Source organism: Epinephelus lanceolatus, chromosome 21 (genome assembly GCF_041903045.1).
Source record: "Epinephelus lanceolatus isolate andai-2023 chromosome 21, ASM4190304v1, whole genome shotgun sequence".
NCBI classification, from domain to species: Eukaryota; Metazoa; Chordata; class Actinopteri; order Perciformes; family Serranidae; genus Epinephelus; species Epinephelus lanceolatus.
The window spans coordinates 26,026,358-26,040,491 of record NC_135754.1 but is presented as its reverse complement, the minus strand read 5'-3'; the positions used below and the strand labels follow the sequence as shown (position 1 = coordinate 26,040,491).

Genomic DNA, 14,134 nt, shown 5'->3' with positions numbered 1-14,134 from the left:
TGTGACCAGAACACCGAAGAGGTCTTGTGCCTGTGAAATCGGCTTTAATCACACTTATTTGCATGGAAATGGATATTGATTGGCGGAAATAGCCACACAGCTCTGCCGCCGCTGTGCCACTGAAAACATTCCTCATTTACTCCTTATTCTGTTCTCTCCGGGAAGACGACAATCACAAGATGAAAATGTGACTTTGAAGCTAAAACTGCACAACAAAGTGCGCACGTCCTCCGAGCATGAATTCCACCAGCAGGATAAGGGTATGCAAAGGTGAGGATATCAAAAACCGGATACGCCATCAAACTGTTTCATATGAAGCAGAGGAAATGTGATCCCCTGTGGTGCACACCCTGAAACACTGAGCACAAGATTTGAAGTGAGCTGAATGAAAAATAACGTGCATCCACGCTCTGGCACACAGCAACGTAGTGCAGAATTCACAACTCGGCATCACTTCAAAAGCCTCTATGTGGTCTCCCTCACTTCAAACATAAACATCACAAAAATATACTCCTCAAGATGCGTCTGTGGCGACTGAACCAACAGCACAGGGCTGCTGTTGCCTGTAAAATTAGCAAGGAAATACTGAAGCAGCGGCTGAAAATAATACAGATTTGACTGACAGGTTTCTATTACTCTCGAATAATTACTTCATTATAACCCTCTTAGAGTCCACGGTTTATTTACATGACCGTGCCATTTAAAAATCTCATTAAACCACCACAAAATGCAAATGGGAGCAAATGATATGTACTTCTGTTTACCTCCAGCCATCTCTCAGTTCACGTCTGTGTCTTGGTTGCTATTTGAATTCCTTTGTCGGCTCATTAAAACCGTCAGTCCCAAACCAATGAGGGTTGTTTCCTGGCATTCAGCATGTTTAAAATTTTCCTCAGGAAGACACAGAGTATAGAGAAAGATTTTTTGTTTATCCTCATTATAGCACTTGTGAGCGTTAGGACATGTGAACATTTCCTTTGCAAAAATGTTTCTTCCAGCAATAACCTACAAAATTGACATCGCCAATAACAACATTGCTCTATTAGCAAAGCCCTGTTGCCAATTATTGTCGGATATGACAATAAATAAGGAAATGAATGTATTTGTAACCACGGAAACAGCCAAAGGAGCATTGTAAATGCAGGGGGAGTATCTCACATAATACCAGAGAGGAAAATACAACATTATCTTCTCTAAGTTATACATTCAGTCAAGTTCCCCCTTTCCTCGAGGTTCTCACTAGAGTCTGTACAGTGTGTACTTTGGAAACTCAAATGTGCCTTTTTCATTCAATGCTTTCAACAAACACACAATTAAAATCTTGAAAGAGAGTGATCTTCAAGGTTAAAATGCAGACAATGAGACCGTTTCTATTCACCGAAGCCAGTTAAATACGTCAGTCTGTGAGGACAAATGAATGAGCAGGCCTTCAGTTTACTGCGACGCAACACAAAGCTTCCTCATCACTTCGTTTTAAAGCAAAGGAACACATTCATGAAGATGATGTTTTTTGGCACAATGTTTGGTTTTGAAAAGCTCAAGTTATGTATGGGTGACTATGAGACACTGGAAAAGGAATTTTTGCCACAGGGCTGCAGCTAATGCTTACGGTCTTATGCAATTGATCTCATAAATAGTTTGTTTTGATTTGTCATTTGGTTTATGAAATGTCATGCAATAGTATTGTCCATCACAATAACCCAGAGCCTAAAGTGACGTCTTCAAATAATTGTGTTTGACCAAATGTTCAAACTTCAAGAAAAGCAACAAATTCTCACATTTGAGGAACCAACAATTAGGGCTGCTCCCTAATAGTCGACCAAACGTTAGTCGACCAGAAAGGTCATTAGTCGGCAAGATTTCATTGGTCGCTTAGAAACCCCCCCCAGAAAAAAACAAACATAAAACTCTATTAGAAGTTGCGCCTTGTCGAAATAAATCACAACTTATATGACGGGACCATGTGGGAATTTACTTTGAAAGGGCAGACACAGGAAGAGGCCATGCTCAGCAGTCAGACAAGAGTCACGTTACAAACCAATCACAGCTGACAGATATCTTTCCCTTCTTCTGTAAATATTCAGTCTGATTAATACAGAAAAGCTGATCATGTTAGTGCAGGGCTACCCAGAGATTTATATCTTTCCAATCAACAGCAATATCCTGATATATTTCTCATGACAGTGCCTACTCTAACGTTAGAATTCTTTTCATCATCTGGGGTCACTGAAATTATGTTATGGGGCACTGAATTTACTATCAGACCAGAAATGACACAAGAATAAGCTAGCTCAGCCTGTGGACCCCCCGCTTCACCCCCCCACCACAATACTTCCCGACACTAGAGCTGACAGCAGCTGCTGAGCCTTTATGGCTATAGCATCTCAAATTCAACCAGCGCAACCCTGAGTCCCAGGTATAACAGCGGGCTGGTGGCCAGCAGCAGCACTGAGTCTAACCAGTGTAAAGGCAGCAACAGAAAGTTTGCTGCTCTGGCAGAGACACAGATGGTCAAGAGAACAATCTAGGTTCAGAGCTCCAGCGCTCTGGTGCTCAGTCTTGTCCATGCTGAATTCAAGTTGTGACGGGATGCTAAGAAAAGGCTAGTCACTGGGCCACTACTGCAAAATGTATATATTGGAAAAACAACGTGTCTACTCTGGTTGTGGCGGGTGCTGGTCATGTGCTGGTGTAGCGGACTCCATTTCTTAGCTACTATTACCTAGTGCTGCAAACTGTTAGCACTGTAGTAGAGCTGAAGAGAGGCAAGGTACACGGGAATGCACATAGGTGTCACATCCTTTGGACTTTCCAAATGAAAAATTTGTACCATGTCCTTTACATGAAAATCAGTCCATAGGCTGTTAACAGCTACTGAGAAGTTCAAGAAAGGTCTCAGGTCTCAAAGGTCTCTTAAAGACGTTCAATCTACTATCATATATAATAAATAAAAGCAGCAGATCCTCACATTTTGGAAGGTGAAACCAGAAAATATTACGCATTTGTGCTTGAAAGACGACTAAAATGCTAAAATTGATTAGAAAAATAAAAAATAAAAATAATATAATATTGTATTGTGTTGTATACGCTTACATGGTGTGTTTGATGTGGAAACTGCGCGTGTGTATGTGTACTGTTATGGGAAAATGGGTGGTGACCCTGCCTAGTAAGCTGATGTATGGCATCCTGTCCAGCACAACAGGATTCAGCTCTATTGGTTTTCTCCAGAGACGAGACCTCTTCAAGAAAACCTTTTCCACAAGAAGCAGCTACAAACACAAGCAGGCCCTCATAAATCAAATGTGTATTTCAAAGACGAAAACTCCTCTGTTTCCCCTCCAATAAGTCTTTGAGCTCAGCTTAGTCGACGCGTGACGCGATTTATTCATTCTATCGAGTATTGCAACAGAAATTTTCAATTTTTCCATTCATCCACTGATGTGAAAAGAGCAGCCTCCAAAGCACAGAGAGGTATGACGGAGACGATGGAGTGTGGCAGCTTCGATCGAAAGCCCCTGTTTGCTGAGGTGCTGAGGCAGCACTGTTCTCTGTGGAGTCAGGTGCTGATGTCTCCTTCTGATTGTTGAGTCAAATATCTTGCAGAGATTACAGCAGATTAATACGTATAATAATGTTTTTCCTTCTGATCTCGGCAAAGGACACAGATCAGCTTTAGTCATCTGAACTTAGAGGAACCCCTGTAGCCTAGGAAAAACATTCAGTGGTGGTGGTAAATTTAGCCTGCTCTGTGTCATAGCCATGAGGGGGTTTTGCATTATTTATTCACATGATGTTAGTCCATATCAAACCAGACTTGAAAAAAATATGAGTTCATTTAAGCGCTCTGTAACATCATGTTTCTGTCAGAGTTTAGTTATGGTTAGGTGAAAACTTCCACACTCTGGCTCTGGGGATTTCTGTGTCAAGGTAACCTCGGAGAGGTGAGAAAATTCAAAGAATGGGGCTTTTAAGGACGAGGCTGGTGATATTCTATAACACAAAATCATCATAAACTGATTCAATTAAGTAGTGTCTCCAAGAAATTACATTTATATTCTACTGATTTGTTTTGCTCAATGCATTTTGATGGAGACCTAATTGTCATATGATCATTGTTAAATGCAGCACGTGCTATACACCATATTCAAGTCGTAGGAAGATGGTGGGGGTGCACAGTGGGCGTGTTATGCATCACCTGTGGTTCGGTTTAGCTATCCCCATGATTCGGCTAGCAGAGTGCTATGTGATTCCGCACATTTATATGTCTCCAGTTAAAACAGGAAGCTAGGGTGTTGTGGTAGCCACTTGTAATGTAGCAGCCACTCTGACATTACATAGACACAGTCAGTATTTATGGGAATGCCAACAAAATGTCACAGGGGAAAAAAGTATTTGCTACTATGCTTAAGAGTTGCTGGCTGGCTTTTTGTATGTTAAATAAACTTAAAAATCCAGAGGTAAAGAGAATTCTTGGCATTGGCAGTGGGTTAGTATAATTCTGCAACATAATCAGTGGTCACCCTGGGGGTTAGCATTACCAAAAACACAGCGGCATCCCATAACTGTAACTTAGCTCGTAAGTCCTGTATGCCTGTCTGTAACTGGCAGAACATTAAATAAAAACATATATTATATTTATAGTCAATTTATAGGAGGAACATAATAATTCGAGAAAATGTTTAATTGGATGTGAATTACTATACGCTCCTGAGCGCAGGAATCATCATCAACATTTATTTTCATTGCTTCCAGGAAATGAAAAACTCTTAAATGCCATTAAAAATACCTACAAAATGACTTTTTTTTGTCCTTGTGGGGCCAAATACTGGATATAGGTGACGATTGTGCAACATGGCATCTTTACAGTTACAATCTTGAAGATCTTCGTTTCATTCTCTTTGGCGACACCTATGGCAATAAGTGGTAATTGCAGGTGTATTTTTAGATCTCCTGGGAAAAAATTGGTACACAGCTTCACACACAAGAGTTGAAGAATGAGTTTGTTGTGTTAGCTCCGCCTACTCTTTGTGGTGGGTGATAGAAAACGTGTCACTACATCCCTGTCTTATTCGGAAGTCGTCGAATATCAGCACTTGGGCCGTGACTTCTGCATCAAACATCAACAAAAAGTACATGTTACTACGTGAATTCGTTGTTTAAGGAAAAAAGCATCAATTGGCAGTGTTGTACTGTACTAGTGCATTTATTTTGAAAGAGACTGTATGCAAACTGTACATTTCCTGTGAAAACGGAAGTGTTTTTTGAAAAGACACATTGCATGTAACAGGTCAAACTCAAAACAGCAATGCAGAACATCAACAACAAATGCACCAAGGCTACCTAGCACATCATATGTAGATGTGGAAAGTCCATGCCCAAGTGGCAATATGTGACAAGGTCAGAGTGAGAATATGTTGTTTAGATTTTCTCTGTCTACACTGAATCCATTAAATAAGCAATTCTGTTATGCTAGTAAACAAACCATGTACACATCAGCTGTGCGCTCAAGATTACACTGGAAACGTAACCACTTCAAAGATGAATGAGCACTTGTAATCTTCCTATGTTTGTACCTTGTGAACGGAAAACACAGGTTTTGTATTGTGACATTTACTGGAAATGACATACAATATAGCCAACAGCTAGTAGGTTGTTAACAGTGATGGTCATTTACCAGAAACCTTCAGCTCCATGGTGATCTCTCTTCAGCATGCTGCCACCTCATTTAGGTTTTTCTAGTGAAATGAGGAGCTACTCATTTTCAACTTAAGGCTGGGTGATATTGAGAAAATCTAACATCAATATCTTTGACCAAATACCTTGATACCTATATTGTGATGATATCCAAGGTTTCACTATTGGTGCTTTTACAAAATATTCACACGATGAGTTGTTTTTTGTTTTTTTTTTGATAAGTAAATATTGGTAATGTGAATAAATTGACTAAAGTTGGGTCTCCATCCAAATGCAGCACACATTTTACCAAATTTTCAGGAAATCAGCAAAATGAAAAATGTAGTTTATGCACCTTTCTATCCACTATGGTAACTTACGTGAATATTGGGAGTTGATTCATTGAGATAAGCACTAGTTGAAACTAATTTGAATGCGCAGCTCTAAAGCTATCAAAGTGAGCGACAGGAACAGAGAGTCCGACAAAAGTTAACACATTCATAGAAAACAATGCAATCGGACTGATTTCGTCACTGATGCTTGCTTGCGTTGCATTCAGTTTGGACATGTTGCCTCAAGGAACTTAGGACAGCATAACATTTATTTATGTATTTATGAATAGTGTTATAATGTATGAGAGTCTATTGACAAGACTTAGACTAAAAAATATAAATCTACATGCCCTGATGATAGGGATGGGCAATATCAAATAATATCACAATATCTAAGGGTATTTTTGCGATAACGATATTCTTTACGATATGACAAATTAGTAAAAAAGGAGACGGAGAGACGCTGTGCTGCTGCCAGAGGAGCCGCTGACTGAGTTCCCTCTGAGCAGTAAGTCACTAAAAGAGTCTGAGAAGTCCGGGGCTGTTCGTAAAACATTCAGGACACCACAGTTTATTCCACACTACTGAAGCTGCTCCTCTTTTTGGAACCCCCGTGGAGCCACTACTAATTTTGCTTTCAGCCATGCTTGTTGTTGTCGTGGGTAACAGGATAACATCATACATCAGCAAGTCGGAATATCACCACTATCACAATATGAATTTTTCTTATCATATTAAAACATACCAGTATTATCGTGAACGAGATGATATGGCACACCCCTATTTGATGATGTCGTTCATTACATAGCCTGCCTATCAATTGTTTTCAAGCTCAATAAACACATAATGTTTGAACTGAATATCTCCTATATGTCCTGGACACTGAAATCTGTAAGGACACGTGGTTCACTTGTTGAAACTACATTATATCTCTGACCTTAATTTAAAGAGAAATCATGTTAGTATTGACTTTTAGCTACATTTCAGCAGTATTTTTTAAATGTTATCAGTTAAAGAGGAATGAATCCATTTTTCTGTCAGAAGCTGCATTCCATCATCTTGGTACAGCCCTTGTATTGGCACTGAATACCTTTTACAAATATCATTAGGGTCAGGCAGTAATCACCGTTCAGCCTTGACATACACAACATGGAATGAAAGAGATGAGTAATACTCAGGCTGGAAAGAACCGCATGGCAGCAGCTGTCTGAGCTCCTGGGAGTTCAACCCAGACTTAGCAACAAACACATTTGCACAGAGGACAAAATAAAGACATCTCATCGCCTCTTTTCACGACCAAAAGTATTGGAAACACATTCAGTGGAAACAGTGAATCATTTAAACATGAGGTCAGCCTTCACTCTTGCCTAAGAAATATCCAATATGATTTTATCAGACATCTGTTCCACCCCCTCTCACTAAGAGGCATGTGTAAAAGCTATTATTTCTAATCTCATTTGACTGCCCTGCTGGGTGCTTTCGCAATATTTTAAACTCTTTTTATTATCCAGAACACAAATAACCTTAAGTGACTATGTTAGAGGTGACAGTGGTGTGCTGTTCATAGAAATACTCTTTAACAGAGGAACCGTGGGGAGTCTCGTTTTGCTCAGAGACTTTTAGCCGAGTTTCTTTCTTGCGATTTAAGTGGGGATGGATGCAGTTTCCTCTGCTCGATCCAGGTGAGACAGAAACTGAAATATCACGAATCCTGGGATGGTAACTCTCATAAACACAAGTAGGTTTGTTACAGCGAATGAGCCTGACACTACAAAGTCTTGACAAAATAAAGCTTTTCAATTTGATTTATTTTGGCTCCAATTTCAAGGACATATGAAAGCTGACAAAACGTAACTTCATAGGCAATTTTGTGGCTCTTTGATCAAATTTGGAGGCTTGAAAGTCCGGTAGTGCTATGGAGAGCTTCCACGCTATGAATCGGATTTGCTGGCCACCAACACTGCGCAGTGATGACACTGATTTAATACTTACAATAATAATGCATAAGGGATGTAAAAATGTCTACTGCCAAATATTAGACCTTTGATCAGCTTTTTGTTTTTGAGAAAGAAATACTAGAATGTGTGTGATGAAACAAGCACCTGAATGCCACATCCAAACTGAATTACCCAAGGTTCTGGTCCCAATATCTGGTAATTCATTTCAGTGGAATTGGCTGGAAGGTGAAAAAGACTGACACAAGGGGCCTCGGAAACAAGCACACACATGAGCTCACATTTTTCCTCCCACCACCTTCCTAATGTGTGTGATGAAACACACCAAACAAACGCAGGGAATGCAATTTTCTAAGCTCAGAACACACAGAGAGATAAAGCAAACAAGCGCGCCGACTTTCTTGCATTTTGTTTCCTTTTCGGTAATTTCCACCAGGGTTTAATGGAGACAGAGGCAGAGACAGGCTGTTGCTGAGAGGCATGTCTGACTGACTGCAGACGTGGGGCACACTGCAGGCACGGTGACTCATGTGCTCTGGATGACTTGCAGAGGAGACAAGCAGCCACTGCACTTCATCACCATCATCATGGGTGTTGTTGCCATCAGGAGCTTCACTCGCAAACGGTCTTACCGGTTGATTAGATTGAGATCATCCTCCAGTGAGATATACAGCAGAATTCATTTTGCGAGAAGATGAAATTCTTGGAAATCTATAACCTCCCTTGGGCTGGTTGTTTATTGCAATAAAGGAAAGGACATATACTGGCAATAAAGGATGTTTTGAGACTAGCAGGTGGGAAACAGCGACTGAAGGCTTAATGGTAGCTGTGATGATGCTTGCGCTGATGATGATGATGATTGAGTCAGAGACAGTGGTAACAGACCCGTGGCGGCATTGCTGATACATGGTATGACACAACATATTTCCCAGCTGAGCTTGCTCTCAGTGATTCTGCCTCTCGCAGAGAGAACGGAGGCCGCATGTGGCTTCACCGCGGTCAAGCTGCTGAATCCGTCCGGATGCGTCATGATGAATCATCTCCCACATCTCCGGTCCACATCTCCCTGTTGGGGCTTCCAGAGTTGGGGGGTTTGTCTGGCTGCTGAAACACCAGCGGATAAACACACATTCTCACATAAATGTGAAATTACTGGCCTTTGCCTTTCCAAGTAATTGCAGTGAATTCTGTTATATTTCTTTGTCTTGGAGGCAAACGCACTGTTATTGTTTAAAATCTGTAATATTGAGCCATAGCAGATATATTATAGACACCACTAACTCACTGCAAGGCTAAAGCAGAGCGAAGGAAACCTAACAAACACACAGACATAATGTGGCCTCCTATAAATCCTTCTCTGCCTTAATGGTTTGAATAACCAGCCAGTGAGCAGCAGCTGTCTTGGTGGCCGCTATCCCCTCCCCCACTCTCACACCCCCTTCAACCAACCCCTCTTTACACTCTCAGAGGAATGAGCACCACAATAATGCAATGATGGTCCAACTGAGACTCAGGCAATAACAGGTTTATGGCGTTTTTGTATTTATTTAGTGGCTGCAGAGATCTGTAGTGTGTTTAGCGCAGAGATCAATTTGTGGTGAGCTTAAAGGGCCAGTTCACGCAAATCACAAAAAGCATATTCTCTCATTTATTTACCATGCGGGTAGTTTTTGTTTTAATGCATTTGTCTGAGATTTCTGCTTAAAACAAATGGACGTGAACAAAACATTTGTGGTGCTTTGAGTAATAACATTAAAGGATAAAGCTCGCGTTACTCCACTCTCACTGCTATGATTGTCTCACTGTCAGCAAATCCTATAAAAAGACTAAAACCAACAATGAAATCATTCTAACAGAATTGCCTGTATATAGCCACAGCCTGATATAGCTCATTCCTGCATGACATAGACTTCACTTGTGCAGCGTCCAGCTGTTTTAGGAAATTACTCAGCCTTTTTAAAAATGAAACTATAGACGGTATTTGTGAGCTGTTTGTTTTTTTAAAGATTTATGTCCTCAGCGGGAACCAATGGACCACGCAGTCTGGCTGGGGAAGAGGGAAAAGTGTTAAGAGAGAGATTAACACTGTATTGGTTTTGGTCTTTTTGTGGGATTTGTGGAGACAAAGGAAATCACTGCAGTAAATAAAGTAACGTAGAAGAATAAAATTAGACTATCACCAGTCTTATGCTGCAAAAACAGGAACTTGTCTTTCCAGAAACATTATGGTTACTCTAAATAAGTCATAGTGAGCACATCTCATGGGATTAGAACTTGTCTTTAAATTATTTATATGGTATGTCATTTCTACCTTTCTCTGTAATCTCTTTTTTTCTTTTCTTTTTTTACATGTGGGTAGGTAGGCACTGACACTGTTTCGTCTTGCTGCACACATTAAGTGTAAATGTTTAAAGCAGCCCTGTCTCCTGGAAATTAAGTTTCTATATTACATTTTTTCTCATAAATACATCACGGTGACAACATAAAAACAAAGTGCAGCCTATGTTTTCCTCAAAAATATGTTGGTTTTGTAGTAAAAACAATTAAGCTTCGATCAAGAAATTTCTATAGGGGATGCCAACAGTTAGCTGTTAATAGGTTATCTGCCGAGTATGTACATATGACGATCTACGGTAATGTCGTCCCATACCAACAATGTTGCAGTGATTGTGGCTATCCTCCAGTCTTCCCCTAGATCGCTCCGGTGAGTAAGCGTCTTCATTTTGAGCCAAAACTCCCTTCAGCGTTTTTAACTACGTGTTTGCTGTTAGCACAGTTAGCAGTGTTAGCACTGCTAGTGGTGCTAACATATTAACAATGCTAAAGGGCGGTTGTGACTCAAAACAAAGCCACTTACTCACTGGGGCTACCTGGGGGGAGGCTGGAGGATGGACACCATGTTTTTGCAGCAACACTGTCCCACCAATGGGACGGCATTAACAGCACTCATTGCCGAATGAGAGCCGCCGCTAGTTAGTTCCCACCCAATTTGGGTAGTGCACAGTGCAGAGTAGCCAAGGCTAACGTTTGCTAACCAGTAGAAACTGGAGGGTGGGCAGTGGGCACTATGTTTCTGCATGTTAATGCAGCTAGTCAGCAGTTTAGGGCTGCCCACTAATAGTCGACCAAATGTTAGTTGACCAGAGAGGTCATTAGTCGACAAGATTTCATTGGTTGCTTAGTCAAAGAAAACGGAAAGAAAAGAAAAAAAAAAGATTGAAACTCTTTCAGTCTTTCAGGAGCTGCGCCTTGCCAAAATCAATCAAAAGGTATATGACTAGAACGTGTTTGGATTTAATATGAAAGGACAGACACAGGAAGTGGACACGCTCAGGAATCAGGTTAATTTCCAGGGCTGGTACCTGTGGTTATTCCACAGGCTAGTTAGTAACATGTCGGGCAGGAAATCCAAAGTGTGGGATCATTTTGAGAAGGTGAAGGATGAACCCAAGGTGATATGTAAACTCATCTTCATTGGTTGACTACAAACATGACGTATCATCTGAAACATGGAAATAGCTACATGCCCACTGGCCCACAGCGTCATTAACAGGCGGCTCGCTCAGTGTGTGACATGCACTTGTAGATAAAATATAGGCCTATATTAATTCAGGTTCATTAGTACGGTTTTGTGTTTCTCTGTAATGTAGCACAGTGTTAACAATGTTACTGATACTATTCTTTCTCACACCTTCACCTCAAACCACTGTGTTGCCCCGCCCAAATATATAATCTAAAGATTATTTTGTATTGGCTTTTTTGCCTTTATTGACAGGACAGAAGGTGAAATGGGGAGACAGAGAGAGAGTGGGGACTGACATGCAGCAAAGGGCCACGAGTCGGATTCGAACCCACGGCCGCTGCAGTGAGGCAATGCCTCTGTACATGGGGCACCAGCACTATCCACTACGCTACCGACACCCCCCAAAATATATAATCTAATAATTAAATATCGTAAACATGCGACTAGTCGACTAATGACTGATTTTCACCACCTCTAACGTTGAAAGGATAGCACTTTGAAATGCAGCAAGTTTTGTTTTTTACATTATTTGCATTTTTGTCTTAAATATTAACCAGTTAGTTACTGGTTAATGGGTGTTGGGCTTTCAAAAGCAAAATAACTGACATCCCTAGTTTTTCCATTAACGAATTTATAGGAATGAATTATGAGGAGCACTGCTGCTGGTTGTTGATATATTTATCTATTTTTAATTACAGGGGGGAGTGATGTGACATGCAGCAAGGCTCCCTGGCAAGAATACAACCGGGAACTGTGTGGCTGCAAGGCATACGCCTCAACCACTTTACCACTGGGACGTTCTTTGATTGTTTTTGATGCGATCTTTCAAGAAGCTTACTGTGAGCACCACAAATGAAATACCATTTACCTCCATTGTGTTGTATAATACTGCCTAAACGACTGTGTACAATTTAAAGTGGGAAAAATGTTGTTTGAAATTTGTGAAGTGACCCTTTAAATTTGTATTTTATGATGTTTATTCGTATTCCTTTCCAGCAGATGTAGATTTCCTGCTTGCAAAGAGATTATAGTCTTACAGTTGCTCCTATGAAGGGACCCCTGCACCCTCCCCCTTTCACTGCCCCTCACCCCTCACCCTTACCACCATTAGAGAGACAGACACAGAGAGAGAGGCTGAGTGACTCCCACCGTTCATACCGGGAGCCTGAGAGAGGAGCAGAAGAGAAAGAGAGGCTGTCACAGCGCACAGACTCTACAACTTGTTCACATGTAACCGCCAGCGGAGAGAGGGGGGAAGAAATAATAATTACACGGACTTATAAATGCCATTAATCCCGTGACCGGTGACCGGAATGGAAATATACGAGCCGGCGATGACAAGTTGTTTGATCCGGGTGGTCGCGTGAGCGCTGCAAGAAAAACTCATGGTAGGTTTTCAGACACACACACACTCACACACTCACACACACTGTTATTTCTCCAGCCTTTTGATTCCTGTCAATGCATTTGCAGCTTTTGCTCTTATTGTCTGCATCAGTTCCGAGTCGGTGAAGTTCATGCCCTCGGTTTCCAGACTGCGAAGCGGGTGTGTGCAGAAATGGAAAAGTTTTTTAGGTGATTTGACTGTGAGTGCGTGTGTGTGTGTGTGTGTGTGTGTGTGTGTGTGTGTGTGTGTGTGTGTGTGCCCTGTACACAACCGGAGACATCGCCAATATAACGGGCTCCTTTCAGCGGAGAGGCGCCCGCTACCCGTAGAGAATGAATGGGTCACTATGTATTCTAATCTAACTCAAGAGTGGAGTTTGCCTCGGTTTAAAGTGGAAGAAAATGAGCTGCTGCTGCTTCTGGAGAGTTAACAGCATGTCAGGCGCGTGTCCTGGAAGAATATGACCCAGATTATGATCAATTATTATCGGAAATATCTAATCACAGTCGCGATCGGTGCTCTGAAAGGCAGGTTTTACTCCCAGAATCAGACATGTGGCACATTTTCCTTTGTGGTTGTGCTGGAATATTTTTGGCTTCCCATTCATGGGATGCGTTGTCTACCGTGAGAGCCAAAACAAAAGGATTTCCCGCTGACCAATGAGAGCAGGGGAAGCCTCAGGAGGGGACGGAGTGGTCCTCTCGTCTCTTTGTCCTACCTGAGACACCAAATAGACCATAGACAGCCTCGAGGCAAATGTGGGACTGACTGGGAATACTGGTGAGATGGATCACCATGCGTAAAAGAGATTTTTCTGCCAGTTCAAGGTGCCTGGCTGCACCTCATAGCTCCTATTTAGATCATTAGATGTGATGGAGAACAGTGTGTTCAGAATCTAAGGAGCCATCAGAGCACCTGCTAATTAAACCTCTCACAGCTCACACCACAGCATCATTAATTGACTCCTAAATATATAACAGATCTGGGATCTCTCTGCCAGACTCATTTACATGCACCCTGACACATAGAGATCTGCATTACGCCTCTACAATATGGATTCATGTCAGGGCTGATAAGTTTGGGCTAATGGTTAAGACAAGCCCTCGGGGTGCATCGCGTCACGTTAACCTCCCTCCCTCTTCCCCTCATTACTTTCAAGTTGAATAAGTTAATGTGCATTGTAACACGAGGGTTTTTAATTACTGTACTTGAGCTTTCAATTACACACATGGTAGCTGCTTGCCAGCACATTAGCCATGAAGGT

The 14,134-nt window shown here is 41.5% G+C and overlaps 1 protein-coding gene across 1 annotated transcript in view; it reads left to right on the top strand.

Moving 5' to 3' along the window:
• The first annotated feature begins 12,656 nt into the window (after window positions 1–12,656).
• Window positions 12,657–14,134, top strand: part of chst15b (carbohydrate (N-acetylgalactosamine 4-sulfate 6-O) sulfotransferase 15b) — a 57,770-nt gene continuing 56,292 nt past the window's right edge. Inside the window, exon 1 of the mRNA XM_033611983.2 lies at window positions 12,657–12,871. The gene's annotated coding sequence lies outside the window, so the exon portion shown is untranslated. The remainder of the gene's footprint in view (window positions 12,872–14,134) is intronic.